This window comes from Antechinus flavipes, chromosome 5 (genome assembly GCF_016432865.1).
Source record: "Antechinus flavipes isolate AdamAnt ecotype Samford, QLD, Australia chromosome 5, AdamAnt_v2, whole genome shotgun sequence".
NCBI lineage: Eukaryota > Metazoa > Chordata > Mammalia > Dasyuromorphia > Dasyuridae > Antechinus > Antechinus flavipes.
The window spans coordinates 2,385,196-2,412,336 of record NC_067402.1 but is presented as its reverse complement, the minus strand read 5'-3'; the positions used below and the strand labels follow the sequence as shown (position 1 = coordinate 2,412,336).

The 27,141-nt window shown below is 46.6% G+C and overlaps 1 protein-coding gene across 1 annotated transcript in view; it reads right to left on the bottom strand.

Moving 5' to 3' along the window:
• Nucleotides 1-27,141, bottom strand: part of NXPH1 (neurexophilin 1) — a 237,640-nt gene that overhangs the window by 74,585 nt on the left and 135,914 nt on the right. The window lies entirely within an intron of this gene.

Sequence of the window (27,141 nt, the reverse complement as noted above, 5' to 3'; positions counted from 1 at the left end):
CAGCTACCAATGATCTTCCCCAAATCCAGGTCTCAGGGTATAACCACCACTCTACTCATCCTTCAACTCAAGAAATTCCAATTACTTTCTCTTATCTCCAGGTTCAAATATAAAATCTTCTTTTTAGCACTTGAAGCCTTTCACAAAATCCAAGATGCAATCAGAAAAAGTAGAAAACGCCATTCCAAATAAGAACAAATGTATAAAATGTTTACTAGTGAAACTCTCAAAATACTCATAAATTTGGTTGCAAAGTGTTCCTCAGGAAACGGAGAACAGCCTTGAGAGCGGTAGCTGGAGGAGTTTTCAGTGCTCATTGCTAGGCCCTGCCAATAATAATAACAGCACTTTTGTATCACCAACATGAGCCAGGCGCTGTGCTCAGCACTTTACAAATATATCATTTGATCTTCACAACAACCTCAGGGGAAGGCGGTGTTATTATCCCCATTTTACAATTGAGGAAACTGAGTCATAGGACTTGCTAAAGAACTCCCAGCCAGTCAGTGTCTAACTCAGTGAACTCAGTCTTCACAGCTCCAAGCTTGCACTCTCTCCACTGAACCACCTTCTGTCCCAATATGATAAACTGACACACTGCCCGAGTTAACTCACACTTTTAATGCTCTGCCAATCAAATGGCCAAAGGGATGCTTTGTAGAAGGTGATAAAATCATAAAAAAAATTTCATTAAGATAAACAAAAGGTCTAGAATAGCAATGGTAGTGATGAAAAAAAAAAAAAACCACAGGGATAAAGAAGGAATAGTGCTTCCAGACCCTAATGAAATTACAAAGCAGAAGTCATCAAATACATTTGTTATTGGTCAGAAACAGAAAGGCAGATCAATGGAACAGCCCAGACAACAGCGAAGGAGAAACAAAGGAGCTCAATAACCCAGGGTGTGAAAAACTGGAGAACATAAATTACTGAGGAAGAATTCCCCACCTGATAAGAACGACTCTGAAAACTGCAAGCCAGGCTGGCAGGAAGGTGGCTCGGGCTAATGCCTTGCACCATAGTCCATGATAAAGCCAAGATGCACTCATGCTCTTAATATGGAGAATCACAAGATTTCCAGATAGAACAGAAGCTGAGCATGTGCTGCTCCCAGCTCTGGCTCAAAGATGGACTCTTAACTACATAAGAGATAGAGGGCATTATGGAAGATTTAAAGGAGATCTTTGACTACACAAAACATAAACCGAATTAGCATTCAAGATAAAAAGATAAATGGCCAAATAAAGGGGAAAATCTTTGTATCAAATTACTCAGAGAAGGGGTTTAGTATCCGAGATATATAAATAGCTAATAGATGTACGTGTGTGTGTGTGTGTGTGTGTGTGTGTGTGTGCACGCACAGACGCAGGACCAAAAGCTGTTCTTCAATTGTCAAAGGATATGAACAGAAAATTCTCAACAGAATTGCAAACTATTAACATTCATCAGGAAAAAATGCTCCAAATCATTAATAATCAGAAAAACATCAATCACAACTTAAAGTTTCACCTTATTTCCTGAACATTGCCATAAATGACAAGAGGTGGGAAGAGTTAAAGGGGCGAGGATAGGGTGGGGGAAAGAGGTCCCCTCACCCACTGTTGATGCTCAGTACATCCATTTAGGAATACAATTTGGAATTACGCACATAAGGTGATTAAAATGTCAATAGAGACTCCACTATCATGCTTCTACCCCAAGAAGGTCACTGGTAAAAGGAAAATCCCCATAACTACTAAAATATTAATAGCAGCATTTTTGTGATAGGAAAGAATTGAAAACAAAATGGATTCCCATTAATTGGAGAATGGCTAAAGGAATTGTGGTCTGTGCACGTAATGGAATATTACTGTGCTCTAAGAAATGATGAATGTGATGAATATAGAGAAGCTTGGAAAAATTTACACAATCTGATGTGTAAAGTGAGCAGAGCCAAGAAAACAATATAATTTCCACAATTTAAGTTGAAAGAATCATCACAAAACAATCCAAAGATATTGTTAGAAAATTCCAAAAACAAGCCTGCCTCCAAAGGAGAGCTAGAACCCCCCCCCACCCCATTCCTTTGCAGAGCTAAGAGATCCACAGGTGAGGCAAATCGCATATTTTTGATGTATTGATGGGTTTTGCTCAATTTTTCTCTAAAAATATTACTTGCTATACAGGATAACTTCCCTGGGAAGGGCAGGAGCAGAAAGACTCAAAGAAATGTTGGAGATGTTTGAAAAAAAAGAATCTCGATAAAAATATATTAAATGTAATTATCTCCACGGAGGCTTCGACCGGCCACAAAGACCCTGGGAGTCGTAATTCTTCCCAACTTGAAAAGAGAGGAAATTAACTTGAGATCCACCTTCAGGCTGGAGTTTTGAGGGACCCTTCGACGAGGACAAGGAGAGAAAGGAGAAATGGGGGCAGTCGCGCGTCTGCCACGTCGCAGGTCCCTTCTTCCAACCCGTGAGAGAGGGATTCTAAATGGCCATGAGGAGAAGCGCGTGACTTTTTACTATCCGGCAGCTAGACTGAGGAGACCAGACCAATGCACTGGCTGTTCTGGTAACAAAAGCTCTTGCCAGAGTTCACCTTCTTTCTCATATTTCTAACAACCCTTGTTTGCAGCAGGAGAGCCCGGGGCACCATGATGGAGAGAGGGACCACTCCCAGCAGAGCTGAGGGCTCAACACAGACGGCCCATATTAGAGATGGGGAAGCACGAGCACGAGCCGTTATCCTGCTTCACTCCAAACACAAAATCTCTCAAGTCCACTGTCCATTTGGAGCCATTTGGGGTGCTCTGTGCCCCTTCAACTCCACAAGTTTTAATCCAGTTTCAGACAGTTCCTAGCAGTGAGACTCTGAACAGGTCTTGTCGCCTTGTCTGCCTCAGTTTCCTTCTCTGTAAAATGAGCTAGAGAAGAAAGCAACCAACTGCTTCCCTCTCTCTGCCAAGAAAGCCCCCGATGGGATCAGGAGGAGTCGGACACACGTGATTGAATGATGAAGAACATCCACAACAGCCCTTAAATAGAAGCCTGAGAGTGACCAGTATTTTTCATCTTTTAGCCCCGGCCGCCTGCCTCCCTCCGCAGGCTTCTCGCCCATCCTTCCCCTGTCCACATTCTGCACTTCAGTGACACTGGCCCAGCCGTCCTCCCCCACGTCTGCATTGCTTGTCCCCCCATTGCTACCCCTTAGCTCCCCAGGCTCCCTTAAGTCTTCAGTATCTCCTCAGCGCCTTCCTTCCAAGCTCACCGCTCAGTCACAGTGGCCATGTCTCATTTCTCCCTAGTTGTGACACAATTTCTCCCCCTCAGAATGTGATTTCCTTGAGGGCAGGAAGTGGGCTTTTATTTTGTTTTTTGTCTTTTTGTGAATCTCTTGTAGATAAGAAGGTGCCCAGTATATAGGAAACACTTAATAAATGCTTGTAGAAACACTGGAGGAACCTCCCCTTCTTATACATGGGCTCAGAGTACAAGGGGAGCTCTCCCTAAAACCTTCTCATAAAGCAGCTATGAACACACACACACACACTCACACTCACTCACACTCACTCATACATTCACAGACTCACTCAAACACACACACAATCACTCACACTCACTCACACTCACTCATACATTCACAGACTCACTCAAACACAGACACAATCACACACACATACACACAGTCACATACATACTCACACATACACTTACACACTCGCACTCACACACGTACACACAATCACACACTTACACACTCACACACACATACACACATTCACACACACAATCACACATACACTTACACACTCACACACACATACACACACTCACACACACAATCGCACATACACTTACACACTCACACACACATACACACACTCACACACATGCACACACTTACACACACACACTCACACACACACTTACACACACACATACACACAGTCACATACATACTCACACATATACTTATACACTCACACACACAATCACACACACATACACTTACACACTCACGCACACATACACACACTCACACACACATACACACAGTCACATACATACTCACACATATACTTATACACTCACACACATACACTCATACATACACTTACACACACACACATGCACACACTCACACATACACTTACACACTCGCACTCACACACGTACACACAATCACACACACGTACACACTCACACACACATACACACACTCACACACACAATCGCACATACACTTACACACTCACACACACATACACTCACTTACACTCTCATGCGCACACACTTTCTCACACACACACTGTGTGCATATATCACCAGTAATTTTCCTGAAAATTGCACATCGGCAGCCAGTGCATCAATAACCCTCGATGGGACACAGATTAGGCAAAGGCTGCCTGGGGATGGCGCCCGGAGAGGTGCTCGGGTCTCTCTGCCATGAGACCTGGCCAGAAGGGGTGGGGGAGGGAAAGGGGGATGAAATGCCCCAGCAGCTGCTGCTTCTCCCAGAACTGGGATTCTGCCACTTTCTGCTTTCCAGGACTCGGAACATCGGAGAAAATCCCCGTGAGCGCCCGCAGAGTCGAGCAGAAGGCCCAGGGCCAGGCTCAGGGGCCACTTCTTTGGAACAGGAGCTTGGAAGACTCACGGACACGTCTCCGGAGGACGGCCACCGTCCGGCCGCACTAGAACGGACCGGTTCTCCCAGAGCTGAGGGCAGCCCAGAGAGCCTCCGGTTCACTGCTGCGCGAGGAGCCAGCTGCCCTCTCAGGCTGGAGGGGCCGCTACACTGAGGAGAAAATATGAATGTGGGCCCCAGGTCTCGCAGCCAGGAAGTTACCAAAGCCAGATTTGAACTCGGCCCTCCCCGACTCCAAGGGCGCTCCATCCGCCAGGCCGCTTGGCTGCCCTGATACAGTAAAATGGCAAGACTGTCCAGCTTCGTTGGCCCTTTGATGCTGCGCCTCGAGGCCCTGACACAGCGTAGCCGCTGTCTGTTTTCCAGCCTCCAAGCTGAGCTCCCAGGAGCTCTCTGGCTGATCTCAGCGAGGGCAGAGGGGCCCCGGGCCTGGACTCCGGACAGCGCTTGACCCATTCAGTTACGGCCAGTACCCAGCAGGCCCAGCGCATCTGTGATCGTGCTCAGGGAGCCCCGCTGGAGCCCAGCAGGGCGAGCACAGGCTCCCCTTATCACGCGTTAGCTGCCTAACGGTCTCTGGGGCTCCCTTGTGCTTCTCGCAGCCTGGGAGGCTTCAGACAAATCCCTGGCTCCGGTTAAGCTGACAAGGACGTCCGGGACTTGGGCCTGGCAGCTCCCCAGACTTCACACCCAAGCTGGCCACTCCCCTCGGCTCTGCCCTCCAGGAACAAAGCCCCCAACAGGGTGGCGGCGTTCTCCCTCCGAGGGCGGCCTCTGAAGCGGCTCCCTGGCCCTAACGCACCCTGGGAGCCCGGCACTCTGAGGGTCGCACCGGGCAAGGACCGCCCCCACCCCGGCACCTGGACACAAGCTGGGACCGCCAGAGGCGCCGCTGGCGGGTGTGAGAAGCCCATGCTCCTCCTGGAGGGAAAGCAACGGGGTCTCCGATAATGGGGCAGCAGCGAGGGAGGGGAGGGCCCTTTCACTGAGCTGGGCACGGTCCCAGCCGCCCAGCCCCGAGACCTCACACCTGGTGGGCAGATGACAAACTGTCACTGGTTCGTATCAGAAATGGAAAATGCCGTGGTCATGGGGAGGGGAGAGGGGAGTCAGGGGTTTCTCGGAGGAGCAAGTACCTGGACTTGCCCTCCTTCGGGGAGGAGGCTCTGAGCAGGGGAGCCAATGGGGGACCTGCGGGACGGAGGCAGGCCGGGTTACCAGCCTGAGGTGACATGGGCCCGGCCGTCTTTCAAACTCGGTGACCCGGTAGGAGAACCAGAAAGAATCCAGTTCCAACCAGACATGGGACTGATGGGACAAACAAGCTCAGGGAGGGCTGCCCTCCCAGCCTCGACCTTTGGGCCTGAGTTTGTGATCCTTTTACCTTAAAGAAAGCCCAGTGGGGGGGGGCAGAGGGGCTTAACACCAACCAGTCATGGCAGCGAACCGAGCAGCTGGTCTGGAGCAGCGCTCAGCTCCTGGCTCCTCCACCCTCCGCCTTGGTCTGAGGGGAGTCACCAGAGCTCCCTGAACCTCACGTTCCTGTTCTATGATGGCTGGGGGTGTACTTCATGACCTCTGGGGTCTGAGTTCTGTGGTCTTACAGCAAGGTGCCCAGCACAATGGCGAGGAGGGCCGAGCACACGGCCACGCAGCTGGCCCCCAATGGTTGCCCCCAGACAGAACTCCAAATCCTCCAAACAGAGACCGGGCTGGGACCCCAGAGGGGGTCCCACCCAAGGGGGCTGGGAGATCGTTCTTACTGCCATCACGCAGGACACTGAGTCACGGAGAAGAAGAAACTAACCCGACCAAGAAACACTGATTAACCACTCACTGGGTACGATGACCAAGGATGGGCAATGGGGGAATGCAGAAAAAGCACCAGCCAGGGGCAAGAAGGTACACACACTCATACACACACACACTCACACATAAACATACACACACTCACACACACAGACACACATACACAGACACACACACACTCATACACACACACACTCACACATAAACATACACACACTCACACACACAGACACACACACAGACACATTCACACACTCACACACACATAAACATACACACACACAGACACATTCACACAAACACACACTCACATAAACATACACACACTCACACTCACATACTCACTCATACACACAGAGACACATACATTTACACACTGACACACACACTCACACTCACACACTCATACACACACACTCAGAGACACATACATACACACACACTCACACATATATACTCACACACACTCACACTCACACACTCATACACAAACACTCACAAATACACACACACTCACACATAAACATACACACACTCACACACACATACACACACAGACACATTCACACAAACACACACTCACATAAACATACACACACTCACACTCACATACTCACTCATACACACAGAGACACATACATTTACACACTGACACACACACTCACACTCACACACTCATACACACACACTCAGAGACACATACATACACACATACTCACACATATATACTCACACACACTCACACTCACACACTCATACACAAACACTCACAAATACACACACACACTCACACATAAACATACACACACTCACACACACATACACACACAGACACATTCACACAAACACACACTCACATAAACATACACACACTCACACTCACATACTCACTCATACACACACAGAGACACATACATTCACACACTGACACACACACACACACACACACATACACACACACACTCAGAGACACATACATACACACACACTCACACATATACACTCACACACACTCACACTCACACATTCATACACACACACTCAGAGACACATACATACACACACTGACACACACACTCACAAATACACACTCACACACACAATTATCCCTCAAACCAACCCACCTGGGCACTTCTCCCAGAGAGGAGCCCCCAAAGCGCTGAGTGATGGCCGAGGGGCCGGGGCATGACTAACTGGAAGGTCAAGGACCTTCCTGTGGCCAGCAGAACTGCTGTTGGGGGTCGGGCAGGAATCCCACGGGGGAAGGAGAGAACGCTGCAGGCTCAGAGAACATAAGGAACAGGAGCACCGAGAGAGCGAAGGCCAAAGTGCATCCAGAGCAGAAGGAAACTACCAGTGGCCGGAACACAAAACCAGCGAGAGTCTGCATTGAATCCATGGCTGAGGGGTCCAAATTGGAGAGGCCCCTGAAAGCCTGTCTACACACTGACCTTCACTGTCGAGGCAATGGGGAGATCCTGAAAATATTCCAGCACAAAAGTGACGTGCCCTAATTGATATGTAGCCCTTTCCCAAGAAGGGCTGGGAAATGGAGGTAAAGGGGATGGGGCAATGGGAGACCTCGCTATGAGATTGCTGCAACAGTCCAGGAAGATGCCAGTGAACTGTCAGGGGGAGACAAGGGGAGGAGGATTGAGAGGGGACTCATAAAGAGAAAGCAGACCAGACAGGACCTAGTAAGTGGCTGACCAGACCCCAGGTAGAGAGGCCCTCCACTAGGTCTGGGTTCTATCCTCTCTCAGCCAGTCACCCACCAAAATGAGCAATTCTGAGCTTCTTCCTCAGTGAAACAATCAATTGACTTCTAAGATGTCTAACAATAAATGACTTTCCAAATTACTGCCTATTGGTTAATTCTATTTCCTATATTCCAGTATATCAGGCACCAGACTTCAGTTTATTCTTAGGATTCTCCCTTGGAGTCGACCATCACTCAAGACTTATATTCCCTTCAATTTCTCAGACTTGATTGTCCCAGGGGTCACCTCTCCACTCATAGAAGAAACCAGATCCAGACGAGATCCTCTCTCTGAATTCTCTCCCACTCCCCATTTCCACCAGATCTCCTTATTCCCTGGGTGGGCCAAAAAGTCTTTACCGGCCCTTCCTCACTCCGAGTTCACCCCCTGGCTTGAATCTAGTCCCAGCGCCATCAAGAGGGCATCACCCTCCATTTTGGTCACTGAGTTTGCTGACAATAGCTCCTTTTTAGAAATCCCTCCTATGGGTAGCAAGAACCCGTCCTTGGTTTAGCATTTCTGAAAAGCATCACCTTGTGTTGGTCAATCATCCAGTTGTGTCTGACTATTTGTGCTCTCTCCAGGCCCTTCAATCCTCCACTACTTCCCCAGATCTGCCCATGACTATTGTCACGTCGCCACAGAATCAATGCTTTCGAATTGTGGTGTCGGAGGAGACTTTTGAGAGTCTCTTGAGCAACAAAGATCATAGCAGTCAATATGTAAAAACAAAATTAATTCCATCTATTTGCCTACTGGCCAAATACTGAGGTTGAAGTTTAAATACTTTGTCCACATAGTGACAAGATGGGACTCATTGAAAAAGACCCTTATGTTGGGAAAGATGGAAAACACACACACATAAAAAAAAAAAAATCCAGATGGATAGATGGTAGAGAAAGGTAGAGGGTGGGAAGGATAGAGAGTGACATGGAAAGAGCCAACATGAGTGTGGACAGACCTTGGGAGAGGAGTGAGGACAAAAGGGCCTGGGGTGCTTGATCCATGGGGTCTAAAGAGACAAACACGGCTGAACGAGTCGCGGCCACAGCTGAGCCACATGCCCAGCTGAAGCCCAGAACGTTCCCACCAGTCCAAGGGTTTCTGAAGGCCTGGGATTAGGCAAGACTGGCAATCAGTAACTGGGAGGTTACACAAGTAGATGGGGTTTTCACAGGCAAAGGACCAACCTAAGAGGAAGATTTCAGGGACTGATGTACAGAATCCAATTGGCTGGTCTGACATGGTCCACCCGTGTTCTCTTGGGAAATGTCTCTTAGCATGTGATAGTCCTGGTAGTATGTATAATGCACTGCCGGCTGGTGAAAAAGAGACAATGAGCCAAGTCTGGAATTGTACAGGATCAGAAAAATGCCTAGATTTTCTGTGGGAAATGGGGCAGGCTGCTCGAGAGCCCACACTTCTCTCAAAACAAAGGACAATCGTTTTCATATCAATCCTCTTCTTGGGATACTTTACCTTTTGGAATACTCTGATCTCTGAAGAGTCGAAGCCAAGTATCAGCCAAAGGTTAACGGGGAGGTGCGGAGCTGGCGTGAGGAGGCTAATACACATCACAAAGAGGGACTCACAAAGTTATGGGGGCTTCAGGGAAACAAGTCACTGGAAGAGGAGGTGGGCTATATTCTGAGAATGAGGGGGAATTCCTGGACAGTTGGGTGGGCTCCATTTATATCCACAAAAAGTCAAGAGAATAAAAGGTCAAGGTCTCTTGGCAAACCTAGGGGAAAACATGGAGAAAGTTCCATAGGATGAGTGGGCATGGATGGTGATCTGGAGTGTCAAGTGCCTGGAGGTGGTGACTAAGTTGAAAAGCCATCCTGCCCCTTCTAAAGGGAGCAAGACCTCCTCCAACCATCCAGGGGTCACATGAATGTTCTGATCAATATGTTTCCCTTGTGACCATTCATTTCACTCTCAAGGAAAGGATCACACGATGAAAGATTTCCATATTTGGCCCTAAGTTAAATGATGTCCAAGTCAAAAAGTATTTATTAAGCATGTTCTATGTGCCAGATATCGTGTAAAGCACCAGAACTACGTCAAAAAAGCAAAAACCAAAAACAAAAACCCAGTCCCTGCTCTCAAAGGGCTTCCAGTCCTATGGGGCAGACAACATACAAACAACTATGCATCAATAAGATATGTACCAGATAAGAGGGGAGGCAATAAGATTGAAGAGGACCAGGAAAGACTTCTTGTATAAAGTGGGACTGTCTGGGACCTGAAGGAAGCTAGGACGTGGATATTAGGAAAGGATTCTGGGCATAGGACACAACTAGGAAAAGACCCAAGATCAGGAGACAAGAGTGTCTTGGAGGGGGGAGGATAGCATGGTGCCCAGGGTCCCTGGGTCACAGACTGTATTGAAGGAAATAAGAGCAAGTTGAACCAGGTGATAATGGGGTTTAAAAGCCAGAGAGAAGATTTTATATCATTGTAGAAGAAATATGGAGTAGAGTTCAATGAATTGGAGGTGATACAGGAAGGCTCAGGGCAACTAGATGATCAAGGGCACTTCTTCCTGAGTTCAGATCTGGCCTCAGACACTCACTAGCTAGGCGATCCTGAGCAAGTCACTTTATCCTGCTTGCCTCAGTTTCCTCATTTATAAAACGAGTTAGAGAAGGAAATGGCCAACCACTCCAGTATTTCTGCCAAGAAAACCCTAAATAATGTCTTCCAGGTGACATTTAAAACTCACTTCAGGAAATTCAGTTTGACACCTAAGTGGAAGCTAGCCTGGGGATGGGAGAAATTACAAGCAGACTGAAAGGCTATTGCCTAAGGTGTGAAGTGATGAGGACTGTACCAGGGAAAAGTAGAGGGCATATTGGAAAGATGTTTTAAGACAGAAACAACAGGATTTGGCAACTGATTGAATATGGAGGAAAGGGGGAGGGTGAAGACTCAAAAAGACACAAGGTTGTGATCCTGGGAGAGTAGTAATATGGTAGCACCATTGAAGGGAATAGGGAAGTCAGAAAGAGGGAAAGACTTGGGAGAAAAGATACTGATTTGAGTGTTGGTCATGTTGAGTCTACAGAACATGGAGTCAGAGACGGTAGACTGAAAGTCATGGGAGAGATTAGGACTAGACAAATGAATCTGAGAATCCCTGGAGAGAGATGGCTAGGATGGCTTTTCCAAAACCAAAGCAGTTAGGGTTAAAAAAGGGATCTAGGGTAGCTAGATCCCCAAAAGCCTGGCCCACGACAAAGACAAATTGCCCCGTGTCACCTGACGAGAAATGTCCGACTAGAACATGTAAGAAAGCCGTGATCGTGCTGCCGGACACGTCTGGCGGGGTTCCAACGCCCGTATGACGGCGTCACCGGCAGACTGTTGGCCGGTAAATGGTTACCCACGGAAGGAGTCGTCGGCATCTTTTATATTCCTTTCTGCTCTTTCTCTCCCCACCACCACACAAGGCAATTAGTTCTGTTTACTCGATTCATCATGAATTTTGCCAAGAATTAGAAGGCATGTGGCCTTGACCAATCTCATTAGTTTAATGATACTGAGATAGATGAGGGAGCCGTTGTCCCACCCCGTGGGCTCTGGCTTCCAGGGGAGCAGGCAGCCATCAGCACACCTCATCATGAAAGCCCAAAGCTGCCTACCCCTCTCTCTTAGCAGAGCAACAAGATTCCCCTCCCTTTCCATTCTTAACTGATCACCATTTTTTTTTCTGTCTATCACTTATATGTCCTTCTTAGGACTGCTCAGCCTTATCACTGAATCCTGCAGACAGAAAGGGGCTCTTGCTAATGAAAGCCCATTGGATTGTCTTTGGGCTGTGTACAGCATGAAGCTTCCCTTTTTTCCTCTCCAGACCTTTTGTTATTTCCTTTGCCCTTAAGAAATGTAGGTTCCGGGTTTCTAATGAAAAATGTTGAAAAAGCTTGCCCTTCCTCCCTTTTCTGCCCCCCCCCAGTCCTTCAATAGTTGCTTTTTTCTGGATTACTCTTCCCTTCATCATTACGGGGCACCCCACCTTGCAGACCTCTCCTAATATACTGTCATCTTCCACAGTCAGCAGGAGGAGCGAGAGGGGGGAAATGGTGCTGCGATTCTCTCCAAAGATCAGTGCCAGGAACCCCTGTCAAACATCTGGGACGTGTTTATTTGCACCCAGTCATTACTGTGCACGGTGAAAATCTTGGGAGAGAATATTAGGCATTTCTGAGTCATCCTCACATCCTCCATTTACATCTTCCTTGCTTTGATTTTTAACAGTCCAAAGATGAAAAAAAAAATTTTTAAGCCTTCCTTCTTCCCCATTATGTCTATGTATATGTGTTTTTAAAATAATAATTTCAGGACATCCTCATGTGTTCTGCTGTCCTGATCTCTCCTTTAGGCTCTAGCAATTATCCCCATCTATGCCTGAACTAATCCACTAAGTCTAAACATCTCTCTTTCCCTTTTCTTCCCTTTTTATGCCCACGCAGTGCTTTTATCCAAAGATCTCAAAGTGTTTCTTTCCTTCTAATATGCCTTTATCTTCCCTAAGAAGCAAAGAGGCTGCCTTTTTGTTGTTGTTGCTCTGGCTTCCTTTGCTGGGTGAAATGGGCTCTGGTTGCTAAGTAGCCCTGATTTGAATATACCCTCACCGTTTCTTCCCTTTTGCTTTTAAAATGGTCATTCCTTTTAATCCACTAAAGAGCATTTGACGATTTTTTTTTAAGTCTCCTTCTAAAAGGGGAACATTTCCAATGTTTCCCTTTTAGAAATGGACTCCAGTGAATGGAAACCCATGTAGCTCATGAGCATGAGATCGGAGGCCTCTGGCTTCCTGATCACCAATCGCTTCTTCTCTCCCCATAATGACATGCATCGGCCAACCGTTCCCAAGTGACCCGCTTTATGCTGAGTCCTGGAACATGAGAAATGGCCACGGACAGGGAATGCATGGAGACAACAAAGAGGTCCATCGTTTTACGGAAGAAGGAGCTGAGGGGGAGTAAATGAAGAGACCTTGCAAAGTCTGTGTTCCTTTCTCTGTTCTTCATCAACACAAGAATGTTCAGATATGCCGAGTGACTTCCCAACTTGCCTCGGCCACCCAACCTGACTTCCGAGGCTCCCAACAGCTCGGTTAAACAGCATTCGTGGAGCCCGGAACCAGATATCTCTGGGCAAAGAACGGCTCAAAAACCTGAAGCCCCCTGATTCCTGGAACCTAAAATATGCAATGCAAGGGAGGCACCACCTGCTGGTCAAGTGTGATACTGATTTCTGTTATAAGAGTCCATAGGAATTGGGGGGTGAGGGGAGGTGAGCAGAGATTCAGAGCATCTCCAAGCCCAGCAAAAACAAGAAAGGCGTTGGCAGCCAGAAGTAACAAGAGTATTGGAAGGAAACGGAAAAGCCACGTTTAGAAAAGGCAGAGATTTGCTCTGCCGTATGGTTCTAAGACAATGGATTTAGCCACAGATTTGAGATACGTTTCTACGTGAACATGGCGGCTCAGGAAGTATCGCCAAAGCTTCAGCCCCACCAGCTCTGGGAGAACTTCCCTCATCCCTACTGCCGCCTTCACTAGCTCAGGGCACATTTCTGCGGCCCCCACCCCGCTACTCCCCTGAGTGATGTGTATCTGCCTGAGTATATTCACCTGAGAGATACGTCCCGGTCAGACGCCTCAGGATGCTCCCTCCCAGGCACATGGTAAGCATGGAAGGGACGCTCCACTGGCATCCGAAAGCCTGCTGAATGAGTGAGCAATCTCCTGACTGATTAGTGTAGGTGCTGTGGCTATTGTGCCGGGCTCAACTTAGCAGGGACATTAACTACCTCACAAAAGCTTCCCACTCTACCCAAATCCAAGATTTATTCGTTAGTGAGCACCTCTGTGTTGAGGGCTTTACAAACATTATCCCATTAGATCCTCACAGTAACCCAGCCTGATGGGTGCCATTATATCCCATTTTACAGAGAAGGAAACTGAGGCAAATAGAGGTTAAAGAGGCTTGTCTAAAGTCACATAGTTAGCCAGTGTCTAAAGCAGAATTTAAACTCAGGGCTTCCTGACTCCAGGCCCAGTGTTGCATCCCTTGCTCCACCCAGTTACATTCTGAAAAGGATGCTCAGGCTCCCGACTCCCTCTGAGGCACCTTCTCCAATGAAACCGGCTGCAGGGATGCTATGGGTTAATAAATCCTCAAAGCTCTCCCAGAATCATTGCAAAACTCTTCAGCTTGACACTGATCAAGGATAACAGATGATACCTGAATCCTACAGAGGATTGGAGACATTTTATCCATTTTGTGATAACCAGGAACCAAAGGCTTTGTCAAAACCCTCTGGTAATGAGGCAGATCCCTCTCCAGCTTCTAGTAAATGTTCTGAGAAATGGGAAACAGTCAAGTAAGAAGGAGTTTGGAGGCTTCTCACAGAACAAGCCCCTCTTCGGGAGATCTGCAATTCATAGACTTTATAGTTGACTTGAGAGTGTCACAGCACATTTCTTTTAGTCACTGCAAGTGGTGGCAGTGCTTAATTGCCTGAAGAAGGGATTCATCATTCCCAGCCTGTCGTCGCATCACGGGGCCAAAGTCGACAGGAAACTTTCAAATCCCCACCCTGGCATTTTTGACCAGCCCTCTGAAGTGTGTGTGTGTGTGTGTGTGTGTGTGTGTGTGTGTGTGTGTGTAAGAGAGAGAGAGAGAGAGAGAGAGAGAGAGAGACAGAGAGAGAGACAGAGAGAGAGACAGAGAGAGAGACAGAGAGAGACAGAGGCAGAGACAGGGAGGAGAGACAGAGACAGAGACAGACATAGAAAGAGAGAGAAAGGCAGACAAAGAGAGTGAGTGAGTGAATGTGTGTGTGAGTGCTTGTCTGAGTATATGTGTGGTGTGTGTGTGTGTTAGAGACTGAGAAGTAGGGCAATCCTAGCTAACACGGACATAAAAGAGAAACAAAGGAGGTTCAGAGGGAAACAAAGAAACTAATGTGTGAAATGTGTTCTATTTTCTTAAAAATGAAAGTTGTATTCAGAGATTTGTGGTTTCCTCTGCAATCCTCCTTCTCAGTTCTTCCCATCTCTATATCCACCACATTTCTCACCTCTGACTTCTTTTCTTCACTCCCGTGACTCCCACCATGCTCAAGCTCCCATTACTTCTTGCCTAAATTATTGCAATAATCTCCCAACTGGTCTCTCTGATTCAACTCTCTTAATACTCCAGTCTAGATAGAAATCAATGGATGCAGATATATTAATGCATTCGTGTATTAGTAGGTAACAAGATGCACTTCAGGAATATAATTACAGTTGAATGGTGTTGCTAATATGACTACTGGAAGAAGGGTAACCCTGGAGTGGACGGGTGTCATGGTAGAAACAGCAGTAACCCATGGGAAGAAAATTTCTTTAACTTATCACAGAAAGGAAGCAAGGTGGTAAGAAAGGGTTATCTAGACTTTTGAGTTAACTGTAAGATATGGATTTGCTTTGTTTTGATTGTGATATTGATGACTATTGTTTTGTCTTATTGGTAAGGGAATATTTTGTGTTTAAGATTTAATGGTGTCCTCATTGTGGCTACCAGACTGTACACAAATGGCCCTCACAGACTGGCTTCCAATAGGATTTCTGACTTTTGCATACTTTATTCATAAAACGCATGTCAGTTACTCTCTTAAACCAGGCCTAACTTGGCCCAGTAAAGTGCTCACGGGGCAAATGTCCACAATAAAAAATAATAAAGGCTTTAATGGAAATAAGATTTAAAATGATAACATCCTGATTAAGGTCCAAGAAAACACTATGCCCTTTGCCTTCGCACTCATGAAAGCAATTAGTAATTATAGGTCAGAAAGGTCTTGGCCCAGGGCAATGGGAACTCCATGAAATCTTTCAATTATGGCTGGAAGACTAGGCTTTTTTATTCTTCAAGCAGTAATGATGCCAAAAAAAACCCTCCCTGCTCCATTAAAAGACCAGCCTATAGGCTAAAAACTATCACATCTTTGCTGAAAAGGAAACAAAAATTTTCTTGGAGACATTTCACTTTTAAAAGAATGCAATCCTAAATAACAGAGAAGAAAAGGAAGTTGAGGCAAACAAAAATTTATTGTGTTCTTTCTTCATGTGGATTAAAAAAAGTTTGGGGATACAATATCTTTCTTCCATACCCCCACTCACCACAAAATAAATGGAAAAATCGCCAACAGGTAAAAAACCAAAAATGAGAGTCAATGAGCTGCTTAAATCCTCCACAGTCTATAGAACCAGTCCTGGGATGTTAAGAAACTGGCAACATGTATCCCATTACAGCTGACATCAATTCAAATAAAATAATGGAAGAGGAAACAATCCTTCTTTTAGAATTAAGAAGACATTTCTCTGCTATGAAAGGAAGGAAGGACAGAAGGAAGGAAGGAAGGAAGGAAGGAAGGAAGGAAGGAAGGAAGGAAGGAAGGAAGGAAGGAAGGAAGGAAGGAAGGAAGGAAGGAAGGAAGGAGGAAGGGAGGAGGAAGGGAGGGAGGGAGGGAGGGAGGGAGGAAGGGAGGAAGGAGGAAGGAAGGAGGAAGGAAGGAAGGAAGGAAGGAAGGAGGGAGGAGGGAGGGAGGGAGGGAGGGAGGAAGGAAGGATGGATGGATGGAAGGAAGGGAGTGAGGAAGAAAGGAAGAGAGGGAGGGAGGGAGGAAGGAAGGAAGGAAGGAAGGACAGAAGGAAGGAAGGAAGTCAAAAGAGGAAAAAAAGAGAGGAGAGAAATTAACTTTTGGTCTAATTTTCACTTCTCAGCCATTGAATTTATCTTTAGATGTGATCCTGGACAAATCAATTACTTCTCGATGCCTCTAGGCAACTGTCTGAGATAGTAAATTAAGGAGTGGGTACAAATCTACATTGGTTTATGGAGTTCCTTATGCCAGTAAAATCCTAGATTCATGACCAAAAAAAATTTCTTCAAATAAGAGAATGATGCTTTAAAGAAATAACCATAACAATTCTCTTTTCTAAACATTTCTTCTGAGAAAATCATTTGCTAAGTGTAACCAGTTCATTTGCCTGGAACCCAGGTCTGCTTATAGTTATAAGAAAAATAGTATTAAGGTTAAATATGACTCAGAATTCTGAGACAGCAGGTGTTCATTTGAATGTTACATATAATGCTGGACTGAATAGAAAGATATTACACTTTAATTTGCATATGAAGAACTGTAAACATGTAAACATAATATGGACACCAGAATTTTTCTGTGACTGGGTAACTTATTTTGTAAATTAGCAAACCATAGAAAATGGAAATTTGGTTATTAACCATAAGCTAAGGTGAGGTTGTTTTCACAGAGAAGCCAGAATCTGAACCCAGAACGATGAGAAGCAAAAAATATATATTTCAAAACTATATTTTAAAAGAGACCATAACTCTTTTTCTCTATTATGTCAATTGTTTCTTGGTAGATTTGTTGGTCAACAATATCCCAGGATACCCTTTAATGCTACCTAATATTAAGACAAAAAATGACTTGCTGCTAAAATGAAGATTTAAGAAAGAGAAAAGTTGTCATTTTTTTTGCATTATCACCTATTGTTGCTAAGAGGTAGATATGTAGAAGTAAAAAATCTTGCAAAGAAACAGACTTGGAGGGGCTTTGGATAACTAAAATATAAAAGCGGCACCTTTTTCCAAAAGCGTATATTATTTCTTCAGCCAAAAGCATGAGCTAAGCCTGTGCCTGAAAGCGATGTACACTACAGTTGCTGTTGACAAGAAATACAAGTGAAGAGAGAAACAGAAGATCATTTCTAGGAGTGGAAACATCTATTCCATACAGAAGCTGTATTAAAGGAACTTTACTGATCACTCCTGATCATTAAGAGACCAAAGAAGAGACCAAAATTGGCTGTTCCCAAGTTGCAAGTGACCCTTGGATTTCCTACACTCTTCTGCTTCTCTGATGAGTTTCTCTGGATGCTCACCACTCCTTCCAATACTAAGTGCATTTGTCGGAGAATACAACTGGGGTTTATATACAAACCGATGCATCTATTTTTTCTTCATTAGTCTTATATAAGTATCTGTGATATTATTGTTTATACTTATTACTTGATTTGAGATTATTATTTAACAAATAGCTAGAAGTTAAATCCAATATGACTTCTTTGTGAGCGACCGGGTTTATATTAATAGAAGCATGCTAGTTGGGGCTCTGAGAGCTATTATAATGATTACAGAGGTATATCCTTCCACAACATGGTTATCCCTGGGACCCTAACAAATACAGAGTGTGGGTCGTCCTCTGGGAGCTTAGTCCTGTCTGTGTAAGGGTGAGTAGGGTTGAATAAGCCAGCCCAGAAAAGAAGTAAGAAAAGTCAGGATATGTGGATAATGCATATAAATAGAGCGGCAACATCACTGAACCTCAAGCTCACATAAGCCTTCAGCCTTCACACAGAGACTCCAGCCAATGAACATTATTTTATGATTAAAAAGACTCTTCTCTGCTGATCTTATTCTCTAATGTAATACTGCAATTAAAGGCAGCAGTTAAGAAGAAGGCTGTGGTGGGCATCCAGGACAAGCAGATAACCCAGCTTCAGTCTGATCTGGTGGAAGACGAGTGCCTCGTTCCTACAGATCAATGATCCACAGATAGCTCAGAACAGGCAGATTTTGCTTTGTTTAATGGTCACCAGCAATGAGTTGTGCTGATGGCCATCCAAATAGAAGGCACAGACTCCCCAGACTCTTGAACTGGAAGAGGTCTCAAAGGCCGGAGCCTCCAGTTTTTACCCAATCCAGAATTCCTCCTGCCATGTTTAAAGTGTCATTTTTGTAAAGCAACCACAAGGCTTCCTTAGAAGACAGGAATACAACCATATGGCCTTTCCCCACAGAATATATAGCTTAAAAACAATGTCAATTCCTAATGTAGAGATTTTGAAAGAAATTCTGAATCGTGAACAGACCTCCAGGATGTTACTAGTGACCAACCATCACCTCCTGTCACTTTAATTATACAAACTCAAGAAAAATGGAGTCAGGCCGTGGCTTACCCAGGGCTAACACACAAAGGAATGAGGCCATCTTTGGCAATGGCACTACCAGGAGCCCAGGGGTCTCCATCGAACCGTCAAGATGTCAGCTGGGAAATCTGTCCAATTGGCCTTCCCCTGGGAATCTCAAGAATAAATCGGGAGGGACCCAAGCCAAAGGCCTGCCTACAATAAAGAAACCCATCCCCCACACCCCATGCTGCTCTTCAGTTGTTTCGGGAATCAAAGGAAGGCATTAAGTTGGCTCGGCAGGATTTGTTTTCCGTGAACCCACGTTGCTGACTAATTATCACATTATTTTCCTCCAGATGTTTGCAAATTGAGGGAACATAAAAATCCTCTTTGTTAAAGGCTGACATGAAAGCCTTGGACACTGGGAGAAGTTTAATTCACTGGATGTGTGAGCATTTAAGATGGTGTGGATGAAGTTGAAAGAAAATATCACCACAGCTGAAAATATCGAAAATGGGAGCCCAGAAAGTCAGTGTCCTGGACGCAGAGCACCTCGGCACCCTGCTGGCTGAGGATAAGGGGGGCTGGGGGAGCCTCCAAAGGGAAGAGAATGGCCATGGGTGTGGTGTTGGGGGTGCACATATGTATTGATACATGACAAGAAATCCCCTACCTTGGTGAGATCACAGGTGTTTTTACGACTTTTTGTACACACATATATAATTCTCACATCTGTGCAACACATGCATACATGTATATGTAGAATTACTTTTATCTTGCATGTATGCATATAGACACACCATGCATTCATTATAACCAGAGGGAGAGAGAGAGAGAGAGAGAGAGAGAGAGAGAGAGAGAGAGAGAGAGAGAGAGAGAGAGAGAGAGAGAGAGAGAGAGAGAGAGAGAGAGAAAATTTTTTATTGAACCCAGATTTCACCTGGCTTGAGGATTCCTAATAAGGGACTTCTTCAAACAAAGTAGATCAGAACCTTCACTGAGAGATAAGAGTTAGCAAAGGGTCCTAGGAGAGACAGTGATTTATCCAGGGATATGAGATCAGATTCTCCTCTCTTTCTCCTACCCCCCCTTCTGTCTCTGTCTGTCTTTTTATCTCTATCTGTATCTGTCTCTGCCACTCTCTTTATTTCTCTCTGTGTCTCCCTCTCTCTCTCTCTTCTCTCTGTGCCTCCTCCTCTGTCTCTCTGTATCTTTCTCCCTCTCTGTGTGTATATGTGTCTGTATGTCTGTCTCTGTGTTTCTGTCTCGATCTCTCTGTCTCTGTCTCTACCTCTGTCTCTTTCTCTCTTTCTCTGTCTCTCTCTGTCCCTGTCTCTTAATCTGTCTGTCTCTCTGTCTCTCTCTCTGGGAGAAGGAGGCAAAGGAAGCCTGAAAGGAGGGAGTGGGATCCTCAGAGCTCATCCTGCTTCATAGTTTTACCCTGTTCCCAAGCCCCACTGGCAGTGCCCCTCCATAACGGGGGTGGCCTGGGCCCGTCAACCTGGCACATCAGGCCAGGATTGGAGCCAGTGAAGGGAGATCAGGAACACTCTCTATTTCATGTCCAGATAACTTCCTATGTCCTCCTGAGCACTGTTCAAGTCCAATTATAAATGAGGATCTGCCAGCTGAGCAAATGCAAGTGGTCGGTAATGATAATCTGGGCAGATGAGAAGGAGGGAGAGACAGAGTGTGTGTGTGTGTGTGTGTGTGTGTGTGTGTGTGTGTGTGTGTGTGTGTAGAGGGAAGGGAAGGGGGAGAGGGAGAGAGAGAGGGAGAAGGAGGGGGGAAAGAGAGGAGAAAGAGGGAGGGAGAGAGAAAGAGAGAGGGAGGGAAAGAGAGAGAGAGAGAGAGAGACTGACTTCCATTGGACCCTAGTTGCGGAGAGACTTCTATCCCCAGTGCTGGCTGGTGCAACATTATGCTCAATACAAGTGACCCTAACGTTCTTGTGCTCGGTCCCATTTCTTCTTGGCCCTACTTCCTGTCACAGAATAGGGTTCATTCTTGTACTCAGAGTTCCCGTAATAATAGGACTGTGGATTTAGCTCATAGGTCACCCTGCGACCGGAGGCACAGCGGACAGAACGCTGACCCTGGAGGCAGGAAGCCTCACCTTCCTGAAATCAAATCTGGTCTCAGACATTTCTCAACCATGTGGCCCTACACAAGTCACTTCTTCCCGTTTGCCTCAGTCCCTCATTTATAACATGAGCTGGAGAAGGAAATGGCCACTCCCTCCAGCATCTTTGCCAAGAAAACCTCAAATGGGGTCTCAGAGAACCTGAAATGAGAGACAATGTCATGTTCTAACTGCAATGCCCTGCACTTGAGGTGAAAGGAAGAAGAAGACTCCCGGTACCATGGAGAGTTCCTGCAGGGCCATCCCATCACAGCAGGCTGTTCCAAGTCTGAGAAAGTCTAATCTCACTCCTCCTTAGACTGATTACAAGGCCTGATAGGAGATTCCACCGTGTCCTGGGTCCTGTCCCTCCGTGCTCCACTGAGACTGAGCATCTTGAAGCAGGAGCAGGATATGTCTGGGGCCATTTTAAAGATGTTCTTAATCAGTTCCCCAATTGAACCAAAAACATATTTCAAAAAGAAAAAATAGGATTAGCAGATTTCTATTTGAAATACAATCTTCTGAATTCAGCACTTTGCCTAAGAGAGGCAGCTACTTCTGAATTCAGCCTCTAAGCAAGGGCCATTTCAATGCAGCCTCTCCCAAAATCAAATAAGGAAATTTTAATAATACAATATCATCCCTAGCAAAGCACTGGGGAAAAGGAGGGTCAGGAAGAAGCAGATTTCTGTATTTCATCACTGCAACCTCGATTTATCTGGCAGAGCCAGCAGGAAGCAGGAGATTGAAACCTCCCTCTTCCAAAGGAGCTAAAAGTCCAGAAATGGGGTCCTCAGCTGAGTTAAGGCCAGGAAAAAAGCTGGGGTATGTGCTATGTATGTTATGGCGTGTGTGTACACACGCTTGCACATGGGCACGTGTGTGCTCGTGTGTAGCCCAGAACTCAGCAAGCCAAGTCCTTTTTGCTGATTTCTCCTGGGACCTTGAAGCCGACTATGGCTGCCGGACAGAAGCGAACCAGAAGACGATGAGATGCTGGGTTTTGAAGGAGCATTTCCCTTTGTAACACTGGTTCAAAGACATCTCTATAAAAAGTCACCAGTGCTGGCAAACAGCTCTGTCTCTTGAGACTCGCGCCTTTGTCTGGAAGCCCAAGAGGCTTTGCTGCCATAATCTAAGCCCCATTTGTTCTCCCAAGATCCCTCTGAGTAGCCACCCCTGCCTGCCTTTATTGGGGAGCACCCAGGGAAGCCCTCAGGGAAGCCCCCAGCCCCTTTCCTTGGGTCAGGGAGCCCTCAACCTCTCTCCCTCTCAATTGTCTTTTCCCTCAGAAGAAAACAGTCTGTCTGAGACAATGATGCAGCAATGGCTTCATCTGGGAATCCAAGGATGAAGGAAGGAAGAGGAAAAGGGAGGGGTCAAAAAGAGTCCAGTGTTCTCTGACCCAGGGAACCCAGATCACCCAGGGTGGACAGAGTTGCCAGGGAAGAAATGCCGCCAGAGCTGTTAAGAGGAAGACAAGAGCAGGGTTCAGATTTGGGTTCTGAGACCCCAAGGGTGGGAAATGACCCATCCCAGGAGCAAACACTCATGTCTGGACTCAGCTTTGAGGTTCCTGCGGTTCAGAATGGGGTCTGAAGACCATTTATCAGCAAACATGGACACTGGGCCCGAGCTTTGGGTGAGGGCTATCCCATGGATCCAGCCCCCAATTTATAAAAATCAGCCACAAATAAACCAATCCGAGAAGGTCCCAGGACAGCTACACAGAGAGAACCTGGAGTCTCTGGACTCCCTCCGCCACATCTTCCAGAGCTCTGAGCTCCAACAAGAGAAGTACAATCAGTCTGGATGCAAGAAGAGACCCCGCGGGACCCCCGGACCTGACCTCCTGTAGAAACAAGGACATGGGATCAACCTCCCAAGAAAATCATCCCTGCGAGACTGACTCGCCGCCCAAGGGGCCGCTGCAGGAATCGGGCCACCTTAGGTCTGGATGGAGGGTCTCAGGGTGAAGAAAACCAAGATGGTGCCGGAGGAGCCCAATGCCTCAGAGCTTCCTTTTATGATCCCCCAACAAGACGGGTCCCCTCATACAGACACACACGAAGCACATGTCACACATGCACACACACACTCACACAAATCCACACACAGACACTCGCACACACACTCACACACACACACACACACACACTCACACACATTCACTTACATTCACAAGCACAAATCTACACTTATCACATACATAGACACACGTCTACACCCCCCTCCAATGTGGCCCCGCCCCAGGACAGCACCCATTTGCCCCCGACTCCACAGACTGGAGCCCAGGGGAATGCAGCCACGGCCCCCACTCCAATAAGGAGCAGCAGGGAATGGAGGAGAAGGCTAAGGAGCAAGGCCCTTCTCCCCAGGGAGGCTGGAGGTCCTGTTCAGTGGCTGCCTTGATCTCCAGGATGCTGGTAAAGCAGCCCAGGAACAAGTTTCTTTTGACTGTTGGGCAGCAGAGCTGCTTTTGTGCTACTTTTGGGGGCCCCCAGGCAAAGGCCCGGGGGCCCTGGCGGCGAGGGGGTGAACAGCAGGGAAGGCCCTGGCGGTGGGGGGTGAACAGCAGGGAAGGCCCTGGCGGTGGGGGGTGAACAGCAGGGGGGTCCCTGGCGGTGGGGGGGTAAACAGCAGCAGGAGGGCCGGAGGGGAGGGGCTGGTGGGGGGGGTGAACAGTAGGGAAGGCCCTGGCGGTGGGGAGGTAAACAGTGGGGGGGGGGGGCCTGGTGAGGGGGTGAACAGCAGGGGGGGCCCTGGCGGTGGGGGGGTAAACAGTGGGGGGGGCCTGGTGAGGGGGTGAACAGCAGGGGGGGCCCTGGCGGTGGGGGGTGAACAGCAGGGGGGGCCTGCCGGTGGGGGGTGAACAGCAGGGGGGGCCTGCCGGCTCTTCCAGATCCCGGCCGCAAGCAGGACCTGGGCCGTGCTGGGAGCTGGGGCCACAGTGCTTAATGAACAGCTCCGGCCCTGGCAGTTGTTACACAATGTTTTTAATAGGGTCAGGGCAGGTCACTGCGAGCCCCCTGGCAATCAATAGGAACTATTTTTACACAGTTAGGCAGGGCAAAAAGATGAATATTCAGAGGGATCTAATTAATTGTCTAGAAAGCAGCCTCCCTCCTGCCAGGGAAGAGCTTGTTTCATTTTCTCCTTCAGGCTGAGTTGGGAGGGGAAGGTTCCAGGGGGAAGCCAAGGGAGATCCACACTGGATTCCCATGGAAGCTCTGGGGACCCTGGGAGGCTGATCTGGTGCCTGGCGAGTGGGACCACATCGTCGGGGCCACTTGGCCAGCCCAACCCAGCCCAGCCCACATCCTCCGCCACCTGGTGAGCCCAGCCCAGGCCTGCCTGCATCCTCCCCACCGCCTTTTCTCCCTGGGCTGGCGTCTCCCCAGAGAGCCGAGTCTCCCCAGTTTCCAGAGGGCTCCGATTGGGAGAGCCAGGGTGAGCCCTTCGTGGTGAGCTCCAGTCTGAGCTTGGAACATTTGGTAACTTATCCTATATCAAGACTACAGCTCACAGTTAAGGATGATCCAACTTGGGTAATTTGGCCAAGAGGGCAAACCACCTCCGTGGTCACGTCTTAGGAAGAGTCAATGACTACTGAGTTCATCAACTATTTGTCATGAATTGTTTGCTTCTGCCAAGCATATTTAAAACTTAACATGTGATTTTAGAAGCATAATTTGGCAAACAGGAAACTTTTCTGAAAGTCAAAGTGCTAGAGAAATGCCATTAATCGTGTAGTCCTATGGCTCATTCACTTATTGACCTAAGGGACTGAAAAGGAGCACACACATGCACATGCTCACGCACACATCCCCAAAGCTCACCTCTCCCAGAGAGCATCCATATTGATGGAATATCAAGGAAGAAGAACAGATCAAGATGATCAACACACTTGTAGCATGGGGTCAGCCACCTCTTCACTATGGATTTTCTGCTCGAAATTTTACTGAAATGGATGAAAGCCAAGCTCTTTTTGGTGACCAGCAGAAGGCAATGGGGCTACTTTCCTGCAGCTTGGGTTTAACAATGGTTCCTCTGGTCTCCTGAGAAAAAGAGAGCCAGGGCAGTGGGAAATTGGAAGAGTAGAAATTGGTCTCAAAAAAGGAACTTTTAAAATCAGCATTTAGTCAGAACTATCTCTAAGTTGATTAGCAATTCAAATCAAGAAACATTTAATCAGCACACATGATCTGTATATCACTGGGTAGAGATGAAGGATCCAAACAGAGGAAAGAAGCCCTACCATCAAGGAATGATTGTCATCCTCAGCATTGACTATGTGGAAAACAAGAATTGACCAGCAGACTTAGAAATGGTACCATGTAATACGATTTAAATGCCACAGCTCTAGGTTTGACAAAGAATTAACTCTGCCATCCTCACCCCACCCCACCCCACTCTGTCACTCAGATATTTTTCTTCTTTAGTTCCTCCTAGACTCTTGCTCCTGTCTCTTGTAAGCTTTTTGCTTTTCAGGGCTAGTCAATTGCCATTTCCTGTTAGATTTTTCTGATTGAGTTGAAATACTTTAAAATGGGTAATAATAAGTACCCTAAAAAAAGCCTGTATAAAATATTAACAAAGCACAAGATTCATCACCCCAAAGCAGCTTTGGAAAGATTAGCCAATGCAGCTAATTCAAGGGAATGGTAGAAAATCTGCTCCCCATCTTTACAATGTGCAAATATGGAGAACCTAATTAATACCTAGAATATCTTACTAGTACGGTGCAGGGTGCCATGCGGTTGTGGTTTGGTGGCTAGAATTATACACAAAAGGTTCACTATCTCTCAGAAATGAATAAGCAACAAGTCATTATGATACCAATACAGAACTCAAACCATCATTGAGAATTCAACAAACAAATTGGTCTCTAACCACCATTTTCTCAGACAAACCTGTTGCCTACAATCACACTCATCCAGAACTGATCCAAAAGAAATTTGAGTGATTTGGATAGACTGGAACATGTCAAATGTTCATTATCTCCGGACTACAAGAAACAAAAACTTTTCCAAACTTAGATCCCTCACTGAAGAAATCCAAACTTTGTGAGAGCAGGATGGGGTCTAGGTGAGCCCTCTCATCCTGTTGGGAACCAAGGAAGTTCCAAAGACACTTTGAGTGACCTACAAAAGTTGGGCTTCCATCCTTGTGATACAAAAAATGAGTTTATTTATCTGTGAAAGAACTATAGAACATTAAATATGAAAGAATATTGGCAGCAGAAAAATGCTCCAGCATCATTTCTTTCTGAACTCCATCAAAAAAGGGGAAATGATGTTATTATTAATAAAAAAGATGATGATGATGATGATGATAGTTAACATTGACATAATGTTAGCTAAAGGAAACAAAAGCAAACAGGGGAAGTGACTTGCCTAGTGGCTAGTAAGTATCTGAGAATTCCAACTTAGGTCTTGCTGACTCCACGCCCAACACTATGTATTGAAGCAGCTAATTGCCTCTATTTTCACCACCTAGTTAGATTCAGAACAACTAGCAAGAAATGTCCTAGTGGCAGGAAAGCTACATCAGGAGCTCTTTGCTTTTCTTTTTTGATAGATGTCAAATCAGCATATCACAAATATAAACCTCAAGACTTCCTTGAACACTTACCAAGAAAAGTGCAGTGAAACTGGATCAATACAGCCAGCATAGCTCAACACGGCAGCTGCTCAGGGCGGTGTCTGGGGCACCGAACTTGGGACAAGGAAGATATGGGGCGCTCCCGAAAGGGGAAAATCCCCCCCCACTGTGGAGGCAGAAGAGCCATGGCCCAGGGCTGTGAGAGCTCCAGACTCCCAGTGTAA